At 42.9% G+C, this 11,255-nt stretch overlaps 2 pseudogenes; one reads left to right on the forward strand and one right to left on the reverse strand.

Moving 5' to 3' along the window:
• On the reverse strand, positions 7,372 to 8,295 carry OR2R9P (olfactory receptor family 2 subfamily R member 9, pseudogene; annotated as a pseudogene).
• Positions 7,375 to 8,298, forward strand: LOC119645536 (olfactory receptor family 2 subfamily R member 9, pseudogene; annotated as a pseudogene).

Raw genomic sequence — 11,255 nt, forward strand, 5'->3', positions numbered from 1 at the left:
GGCTGATCTAACTAGAGGAAGTGGAATTATAAAGAGTTGATTCACTTACTCCCTCTAGGAAAACATGAACTAGAGAGTTTGTTGGACTAAAAGAAGAAAAAAATTGTGTTATTTACTTTTGTCTCAGTTAGTCTATCAGGCCTGGTGCAGAGGAAGAGGACAGCTTCTAGAACACTATATTTGATGTGGCATTCTCCACATCAAAATATCTGCTATCTGGCCGTTACCTCTAATGCAAATTCCTTGGCCTTGTATTCAAAGCCCTGCTATGTGCACCCCTTCTTTCCAGGCTTACCTCCTCGTCATGATTCCTCAGAGTGAAATCTTTGCTCTAACCAAACTGGTTTTCTCACTCCCGCCCAGACAGACCTTACTTTTTTCTACCTCCGCACCTGGCTTGTGTCATTCTCCCCTTACAAGAATGAACCTATCTCTCTCTCCTTCTGCATATTCAAATTCTACCATTTTCTGAAGCCAAATTTAATTTTTTCCTTCCCTTTAACTCCTTTCAAACCACCTGGATTTCTCCCCTTCGTGGGGGAATTTCATGAATTCCATGAGGCTTTTAATCTCTATCTCATGTTTGGCAATTCACCAAATATTGCCTCATTGCTCTTTTTGCATAGTTGGATTATGTTGTCATTTCTTTTTTGGTATGTATCTGTTATCTTTTCAAATAATCCCCAGGTTGTGGGGAAGGATCCTGCATTAGACTTGGTGTGTCTCCTGCAGCACCTGGCACAGTGCATTGCACACAGTGGAGCTTCACAGGAATCTGTTTACTGATTGATATTCTCTCTGAGACCCACATAGTGTCCCAGGTTCCATGATGCTCTTAGCACTTAGGAGGAGGGAGGTGTGATGGTAACTGTGGTGAGGAAGGCAGTCAGGGCTGGGCACAGAGGAGATGTTCATTAAATGTGGAATTTGATTGATAGACTGTAGATGGTGAAGGTGACAGTAAGGACAATGATGAAATTGATTATGGGAATTATTCTGATGTTCAGTCAGTCAACAAAAACTTAATATTTCTTACTGGTAGAAAATGCTTTTGAATTTTGTTGGGAAAAAGCCAGGGCTACAAAGAAGATTCTTGAGCTTAATTCATTATTTATCTATGCCTTCAAAAACAAAGAGTATATCTTTCCAACACACATACATACACATACACACATATACATACACATGTGCACAGTTGCAGAAATACTTTGTCCCTTAGTACAAGTTTCATCATCCTTAGGGCAAGGCTTCCTCTTTCCACTTCTTTGTTCTTGTGTATTTCTCTATTTCTATAACTGAGTTCTCACCCAGCATTCAGCTCAGGGCACCAGCAACACCACTACACTGGAGCCCCTCATGACAACCTGGTGTGTGTGACATCCACACAGGCTGCATGGTTCAGCCTGTGGTGCCCACAGGGTGACCACAGTGTACACTGTAGAATTAGCCACACCCACAAACCAAGAGACTTCCCGGGGCCCATCACTGTCATATAGCGCAGGGAATCACAGACAGGCACGTAGCAGTCATAGGCCATTGTGGCCAGAAGCAGGAACTCAGTCTACCCCAGGGCCAGTGAGAAGAGCTGAGTTGCACATCTGGTGAGGGAGAAGGCCTTCCTCTCCATGAGTACTTGCACCAGCATCTAGAGGTGCAGCAGATGTCTGTGACATAGACGTTGCAGAGGAAGAAGTACAGGGGCATGTGCAGTCACACGTCCAGCCCAGTCATGAGGACAATGAGCCCGTTGCCCAGCAGGGTCAGCAGATAGGCAGCCCTGATCAGGACAAGAGCCTGTCACCAGAAGAGCTACAAGAGGACAAACTCGCTCACCCAAATCACATTGTCACTCCTCATGGAGCAGGTGGGTCAGGCTGCCAGGTGAGGAGGCGGGTTAGAGAGGCCAGAATCAGAAGGAGAAGTCACAGTCTGGGACCAAGCAAAGGACTCTATGTAACACTGCAAGGACTTACACATTTTCTCCATTAGACTCTGAGCTCCTTGCAATCAGAGATCTATTCTGATTTTTCTTAATATGCAAAGATTCCTAAAAAATGTTTCAAAATAAGAAATTATTTTTGGGTGCATGAATAAAAAAAGGTTCCATGCAACATGATGGGAGAAGGTAGTACTATTGACTAGTATGAGAAAAGGAGAGACCACAGGGACACAGTGAAGGGTCCAATGGCTGGAAAAGCCCATTTAGACATTCACTAGGGGAAGCTTGAGAAGGAAAGAAAAACTCCAGACACCAGGATTCACCCATGAAAATCCCACAGGAGCCATGTTGGATCCCAGAGCAGTGCTTTCCACATGGACTGCACATTAGAATCCCCTAGGATGTTTTGAAAACTCCACAGCCCAGATCACACTCTAGAAAAATTAAATCTGAATCTCAGGTGGGAGAAACCCAGATATTAGTATATTAGGATCTTTGAATGTTTCCAAGGTAATTAAAATGTGAAGCTAATTTGAGAATCATTGCTTTAGAAGGAAACTTTAACCTTATTTTTGAAGACTCAAGACATGGTTTTTAGGAAAGGAATATGTTTTGGGATAAATCTAGAAGAATGTCTGAGGAACAAAGATCTTTTAGGCTAAATGTCTCATTCTTCATTTGAAAATTTGAGGCCAAGAGAGTTTAAATGATTTGCCTCAAATCCCACATTGAATCAGTGAAAAAGTGCCCCTGGATATCTTGCTTTTGCTGAGCTGGGTCTTGCCTGAGCCTTAGCTTTCTGAGGTTTGGTCCAAAAAGAATGTGTTAGAATATCTTAGATCCAGGGAAGAACTAGTGAGTATCAAATGAGGAGATGTGTGAGAAAGCCCTGCCTAAATTTCAGAGCATTCTCTAAATGACAAAGACTTGTATTAAGGACATGAGAGATGGGCTATAGAATCTGAGGAAATGGAAATGAAAACAGGAGCCATGTTCAGCCCGCGTCTTTCTAACAGGGTTTGAAGCTGGGGCTTGTGGTTGGATGGGGTGAAGAGGCAGAGCAGCTGGATTCTGTCCTCTGTCTCCTAACTAGGTGGGACCTACCCTCTTCCTTCTTTCAGTCTTTCAGTGGACAGAAGGTTTCACTGGATAAAAATGTGAGAATAGAAACTGGCTTTGGGGAAATACCAGCAGCTGAGTTTCTGAGCCCTGCACATGGCATGGGAGCCCCTGGCTTTCCACAGAGCTTGTTACTTCTGTCAGTGCGGGAAGCTACCAAGTTTTAGTCCCCAAATGTGGCTCCTGAGTGCTGAGAACAGAAACTGAAATTCTCACCATTGAAGAGAATAAAATAATAAATAAAATAAAATAAATAAAAAGAGAATAAAATGAAAAAAGAGAGTCACAGAAAAGAATGAAAGCTAGAAGGAATTTTAAGATCATCATTTGAATCTTGTCATTTTACAAATGAGGAAATTGAGGCTCAGAGAGCAGAAGTGACTTAGACAAGGTCATTCCACCAGTTGAGAACAGAGCTGAAATTGAGTCTAGAGTCTGAGGACCCCTGTCCCATGTCCGTCCTGCTACCTCACGCTGTTACAATGTGGACCATGGGGAGTATATTGTGGCAGGTAGTGGGGAGCAGCATCTGGCGAAATGACACATAGGGCAGGTTTGGCTTCTTAGGGAGAGAGGGTGTGTCAGGAAAGGTGTAGTGTTTGGGATGCTGCCCCTGGGGGCCAGGGTAGAGGCTTTGGATGGCCACCAAGTTATGCAAGGAAACAGGCTAGAGAGAAGCTTGGACAGGCCAGCAGACTGGAGGCCCAGCTCACCAAGTCGGCTGACCTCTATCCTTTTTATCTTAAAAAAGAGGCCACTACCCAACAGTTTAGTGAGAATATGGAGCCCACAAACCTGGACTCTCAACTTTCTCTGCAGCCAGGAGGCAGAATTGGAAAAACCCCTCCCCCAAGCCCAGCTCGTCCACTTCCCTTTTCTGACTTCTAACAAACTGCTTGAAGGGTAGAGCGTGTTTTCTCTTATTATTGTTCCCCTTTCTAGTTTCTAACTGAGATTGCCATATAGAGTTGTTGGACTGACTGAAGAATGAACGTCATATTGAGGAGTGGTTTCCTTAAAATTCGTTCTCTTATCCAGGAGCTCAGTCTAGAACCTGCTTAAGGATGTTTTCATAGACCCCGCTCTATGATACCAACTCAAGAAAGACTTCACTCAGAAGGGTCTCTTGAGGGACCAAACAGTTGTTTCCTCCTGATCGGTAACTGTGCTTTAAAAACGTGGAATATCTCAGGGGCCGGCCCGGTGGCACAGAGGCTAAATTCACACATTCCACTTCGGTGGCCCAGGGTTTGCCGGCCTGGATCTCTGATGTGGACCTGCGTACCACTTACCAAGCCATGCTGTGGCAGGCGTCCCACATATAAAGTAGAGGAAGATGGGCATGGATGTTGGCTCAGGGCCAGTCTTCCTCAGTAAAAAGAGGAGGATTGGCGGCAAATGTTAGTTCAGGGCTAATCTTCCCCCCGAAAAAACAAAAACAAAAACATGGAATCTCTCTTTAAAGAGGTAGGGCCAAAAAATATCTCTAAATTCTAAAACTAAAACAATGGATAGGAAAGTATTTTGGAACCTCACCCCTTTTTCTAACCCAAATTTAATTAATTGAAGTCTTCTCTGGATAAATGAGATGTATGCACTCCTGCCATGGAGAATAGAAGTATTATTTTATATACAAGAGATATGTTCTAATTATTATGATTAGAAGGTGTCAATAGATTATTGTCCCAACTATATCACAATTTATACTTCAAGCAATAAAGAACCAAGATCATTGCTTTAGGTTGACACTTTCCAAATTTAACTGATTTTATGAAAAAAAAAATCATACACAAAGTTTGCTCATTCAATGATTTTGGTGATCATTTTGTAGCCAGACTCTGTTGGAAGGAGTACTAGCATATCATGGTGCTCAAAGCTAGATGTTCCATAGGTATGTGATGAAGATAAAGGAAAGTGTATTAAATCATAAGTGCTTGCAATTTGTTCTCCTTCAGGAGCTAAGGATGAAGAACTCCAGAGGATTCTCTGCTGTACCCAATGCAGACACTGGGTAAAGAGAAGGCAAACAGCTACGTACGGAGGCACTACTGAGAGGGAATATAGAAAGGAAAGATACTCTGTTGTTGTGTAAGAGAAATAAATAGTTGGAGAAGGATCTAAAATGAGAGTTAAGAAGATTTGACTGGGAATGGGGCCGAGTGCCTCAGATGGGGGTGAGAGCAGTGGAGGAAAGGAGCAAGGAGGAGAAGAAGGGAGATGGAGGCACTGATGGTGCTAGGGGGAGAAGGAGGGAGGCAGGTGCTGAGGGAGTGAGTGAGGGAAGATGATGCTCCAGGGAGGGGAGGTAAGACGGGTCTTCAATAAAAAAAGAAAAAGAAGTTTTCCTGGACATTACTGCAGAGAGGATATACAAATGGCCAACAAGCACAGGAAAAGATGCTCCACATCGTTTGTCATGTTGGACATGCAAATTAAAACCACAATTGGACACCACTTCACACCCACCCGGATGGCTATAATCAGACACAGAACATAAGTGTTGAGGGGAAGTGGAGAAATTGGAACCCTTATTCATTGCTGGTGGGAACGTAAAATGGTTCAGCTTTGGTGGAGAACAATTTGGCAGTTCCTTGAGAAGTTACACACAGAATTCTCATATGACTGAGCAGTTCCACTCCAGAGAATATACCCAAAACAATTTAAAACTGGTTTTCAAACAAAAACTTATCCATGAGTGTTCATAGCAGCACTATTCACAATAGCCAAAAGGTAGAAACAACCCAAATCTCGACAAATGATGAATGGATAAACAAAATGTGGTTATTTCCATACGAAGGAATATTAATCAGCCTTAAAAAGAAATGAAGTACTGCTATGTGCTTCAACATGGATGGACCTCAAAAACATTATGCTAAGTGAAAGACCACACACAAGAGGTCACATATTGTGTGATTCCATTTTTAAGAAATGTCCAGAACAGACGAATCCATAAAGACAGAGAGTAGAGTAGTGGTTGTCAGGGCCTGGAAGGAGAGAGGAACAGGGCCTGACCGCTTAAAGGGCATGAGATGTCCTTCGAGGGTGATGAAAATGTTTTGAAACTAAATAGACATGAAGTTTCACAACAGTGTGAAAATAATAAATGCCACTGACTTGTATAACTTAAAATAGTTAAAATAATGAATTTTATCTTAATTTTAAAAAAGTTTTACTAGGAATTTGAAAAGATACTCCATTCTATCCTCCTCAACCTTTTGGCATTTTCTCAACAGATTGATTATAAATTGAATTGTTGTCAGTTTATATTTTTTTCTTGGTAAGACAAACCAGAAATCTATAATATTTAAGTAAGAGATACTTTATTATGATTTTTAAAAGTAGTTTTTCTGGATAAAATTACCAATGCTTTGCTTTACATTTTAGGATGTTTAGAGCTCAATCATTAATTGTGTGATATAAGAGCAGAGGACATTATCACCAATGGCTAACTGACGCTTTCCTTGCTGAATAGCTCAGCTCACCTCTGATCGTGTGTGATGTGATCCTCTAGTCAAGTGTGAGTACTGAATGGATTTCTCAGTTTTCACAAGAGAATATCCTTAGACTTGATTGTGTAGAAAGATATGAGTTTGCGGTCCTGAATTCTTGAGTTTTTTGCCAGTCACTTGCCACCACTGCAAGTGTGAGAGGGAAACATGCAAAGTAAGGTCCACATGACTGACACACGGTCCACACCTGCTCATCAGGGCTGTGGCTACCATTACTATGACTTTGACTCCAATTACTGGCGTGAATTCCCCACCATATTGAGCTGGGCTGGATCATGTGTGAGTCATATGAGTGAATTCTGCACCTGTGACCTTAGGCTTATTTGATCCCATGGATACAGTGAATTTTGTAACTTAAAGCTTCGCCCCTCTATTTCTCTTACTGATTGCAGAAAAGCTTAGACATGTAGTTGTAGATTTTAGCAAGGAAATAGACTCTCCTGGCATAAGTTTTCTGCACTGCCCTGACCTGTGATTTGATTCTCCTTTCTAGTGCATATATGTCTGTATATATGTTTTTCCATTCAATTATCTGTAGAGTGTATGTATCTCTAAGGAGGAATTCACATTTTTTAGGATAAAGCAGGGACCAAAAATAGAACCCAGAGATAAAAATCCCATTACTCTATTACCTCAAAAGATAATAGTGCATGTTGTCATCCTTACACCTGCTCTCTTGCACGAGTGCACACACACATGCAAATTCACAAACAGGCATATACACATATACAGACATCACGCAGGAGGGCATGCTCCACTGCCCACTGTCTGCAGAGTGAGGCCCTCTTGTGACAAAGTCAATTACTAAAGTTTTAATTCAGAACTCCTCATCAGAACTCGACTCAGAGCAGCCTTCATCTCTTTGTTTCACAGACTGTAGATGAGCGGATTGAACATGAGAGTCACCACGGCATAAAAGAGCACCACCACCTTGTCCTGCTTGGTCAAATCTGTGGAGCTGGGCTGCATGTGGGGAGCCAGGGCCATCCCATAAGACATGGAGACCACAACGGGGTGGGAGGCACAGGTCCCAAAGGCTTTGTGGCATCCCCCAGTGGAGTGGATCTGCAGGATGGTGGCCACAGTGTAAGCGTAGGACAAGGAGACCAGGCAGCAGGGTACCAGCAGCACCACCATGCTTGAGGCCATCATGACCAGCTGGTTGGGGGTGATGTCCACGTAGGCCAACCTGACCTGTGCCAGTCTCTCACAGGCCACATGGTTCAGCACATGGTGCCCACAGGTGGGCAGGTACATAGTGACCACCATCTCCATTGCAGTATAGCCAGGTCCACAAGTCAAGAGATCACTGCCAGTGCTGCACAGCCCATCACTGCCACGTAGTGCAGTGGCTCACAGATGGCCACATAGCAGTCATAAGCCATTACTGCCAGCAGCAGGACTCAGTCCCCCCCAGGGCCAGCGAGAAGACCTGAGTTGCACATTGGGTGAATGGGATGGTCTTCTTCTCCCAGAGAAAGTGCATCAGCATCTCGAGGACCCCCCCGGAGGTGCAGTCAATGTCCACTACTGCAAGGTTGCAGAGGAATAAGTATATGGGAAGCTACAGTTGCATGTCCAGATCAGGAGGACAATGAGCCCATTGCCCAGCAGAGTCAGCAGATAAGTGGCCCAAAACAGGACAAAGAGTCCAGCCTGGATCTGCCTGTCACTGGAGAGCCCCATTAGAACAAAATCACTCACCCAGGTCAGGTTGTCCCTCCTCATGGAGCAGGTGGGTCAGGCAGTTGGGGGAAATGTGGAGTCAGGGAGGGACAGGTGATAGTCTCACTTTAGCACTCTGATATTAAGCCCTGGGCTACGATTAGTGCTGCAATCCAGACACCTCCCCTCAAGTTCCTTAAGTTAGGTGCTCAGGGTGAATGCAAGGAAGATGCTGGAAAAAGAGATATTTTGGTACTCACAGTTGACTGTGAAATTCTCAAGGATAAAGTCCTTGTTCTGATCATGCTTCTACATCCAGAATCCAGCACAGCTACAATTATAGAGGAGATAAGCTATCAGAGCAGAAGGAAAGATAGGAAAAAAAAGTGGTGGAGAAAAGGGAGAAATAATGATAGAAAGGAAAAACAGTAAGTAAAAAAGAAAGCAAAACTAAAGAAGGAAGTTAGAAAATGGAAAAGTAAGGAAGGACAGTGGAGCTCAGGCTGGAAAGGAAGGACTCTTCAGTGGGGGGAACAGAGGGTAGGGTGTTAGACACTTGGGATCGAGAGGTCTGCCCAGGTTCCTCAGTGTTGTTCCTAAAACACAGGATTCTATTTCTCTTCATGTTTCCTCTTAGCTCCAGTCTAGGTCACTGCCTAAGAAGGAATCCTCTCACGCCCTTCTCATTGTGCCCAGCAGTCCAGAGGAGGCTTCATTTCCTGAAACCAGTATCTGTTAAGCGCCTGCTCTGTACAGGGACTGTGCTGGACATCAGACACCACATCTGGTCCGGAAAGACAGAAGCACAAGTCCTACTTCCTTGGTTCTTATAATGTAATCAGACACACACTGATAATTACAAAAAATTAATTAAGTATAATTATGCTAAGTGTTATGACGGAGAAGAACAGGGTTGCTAGCTGGATAATTAAGTTTGCAGCTGTAATTAAATTACCAATGCAGTTATGCCTTCCTTCTCAACAATGTGCAAGGTATATACTAAGTTGCAGGCATTTATTCAGATATTTAAATAAATAATTAAGGAATTAATGTAACGAGAGCACTTGGAAACCAACGATACTCACATGTTACTACTGATTATGAAGTGACTGAAATCCACTGAGTCTTTTCAGCAGAAGTGAATTCTCCTTTTTCACCTAAGATTGTGCTGAGTTATCTGCTTTCCAACACGTTGGCCAGCCCTCTATAAAAATAGAATTAAATACCCTCAACTTTTCTTCATAGAAATTTAATCTCCAGGAATATTTCCTGCTCTTAAAATAATAGGTAAATTAAATCATTTATTAAAAATATCTATTTAGTATATGAGCCACTGTGCTTTCAACCAACTTCTAGGAAATGTTGTCTGTCAATGTCGGGAACTTGTGTTTACAAAATCAGCAATGCCACAGAATCAAATAATTTAAAAAAATTGGATCTTGGTAAAATCTATGAGAATCAAATAAGACAGCTGAACAAAGGACAAATGCAGTAATAAATCAGTGTTCAGAAAACCAGAGCAGAGCCACAGAGCCAAATACGATAGAACTGAAAAGCATCCAACTCAGATGTTTTTCTGGCTGGGAATGCTGGCCTGGGCTTTCACTGGTGGAGGGAGAGAGCAGAGAAGCTGGATGGAGCAGGCAACTCTTCCCTCCCACTCAGATCTGGCCCTGCGCTGACCAGAAGGGGTCACTGCAGAAAATGCTAAGAATAGGAACTGGCTTTACGTTCTCAGGGTGGGAGATGTGTCTTAGGGCCAGAGTGCTGTAGCTGGTGGCTGGGTTCTAAACCCTGCCCCAGGGAGCCTGGTCCCTGTATCCGCAGAGGAAGTAACTAACTCTTCTAGAATCCAGAGGCTGCTATGGCATCCAGAATCCTCACATTCAGAGTCACGGTCATGGATCCAGATTCTCTCCAGAAGGCCCTGTTATTATATAAGAGAATGAATAATGTTAGAAATGAAAGGAACCATAGAGATCATATATTCCATCCATTTCATTTTACAGAAAAAATCAACCACCTTTTTCCAACAAATTTTTGATGCTATTTTCAGAGGATGATGATAAACTATTTTTATTAATAGATAGCTTCATCCTCTGATTTTTGGAATAATTAGAGAGTTTCATTCCACTTTGCTCAACTTAGTGAATATTTACTTAGCACTGAGTAATGCCTGGTCCAGTGGCAGGTGCTAGGATAATAGGAATGAAAACAGCCAGGTCTCCCTGTCCAGGAACAGCCTGGCAGGAGGATAGAGGGGGTGAGTCATCATGACCTTAGCAGAGTTTTCAGAGGAAGCTGGAGTATGGAGTCTGGAACTGGAGACATAGAATCGGACTGTGTAAATAGCCGCTCAGATACGTAGAAATAATGAAGTGCACGCAAAAAAACAGCCAGTGCATTTTCTTCTTGAGAAAGTAAATGTGATTTAAGGTGTATATACATTGATAACAAGAAGACCTGGGTTTCAACCGGTATCAATAAACCATAAGATATCGTTATAAACCACTGGCTTTTTGAGCTACATTTTCTTCATCTTTAGAATGAGCAAGTTAGGTAAAGAAGAAGATATCTCCTGACATTACTTTCTGCAATAAATGAATACATGAAAGGTGTAGTTTAAAGCAGTGTAAAAGGGAAAAAGAAATTCTTCATTCTTTGATCACTGTCAGTATGCACAGCTAGTGGAACTGTCGGCAATTAGATACGACTGGTTACTGGGTTTGGGGCCTGAAGCACTCACATCACACATAACTGTTTGGAGAAGTGCCAATGAATGGGACCAGCTTGCCTTGAAAACCAGAAGTTAAGGAAATAGGGAAGGGGCCATACAAACAAAAATGGGAGAGCTGCTTGGGTCAAGGCTGAAAGACATGTAGCCTCTGATACATGAGCTTCTTTCCAAAGTCAGTTCCAGATCATTCCTAGAGTGGGATGACTCCTAACACGAAGTGTTCCACCAGACCAGGGACTAAACCTGCCTTAGCTCCATAGTGGTTATGCTTCTTAATAATTGAGAA

The sequence above is a fragment of the Equus caballus genome, chromosome 4 (genome assembly GCF_041296265.1).
Source record: "Equus caballus isolate H_3958 breed thoroughbred chromosome 4, TB-T2T, whole genome shotgun sequence".
Classification (NCBI taxonomy): Eukaryota; Metazoa; Chordata; class Mammalia; order Perissodactyla; family Equidae; genus Equus; species Equus caballus.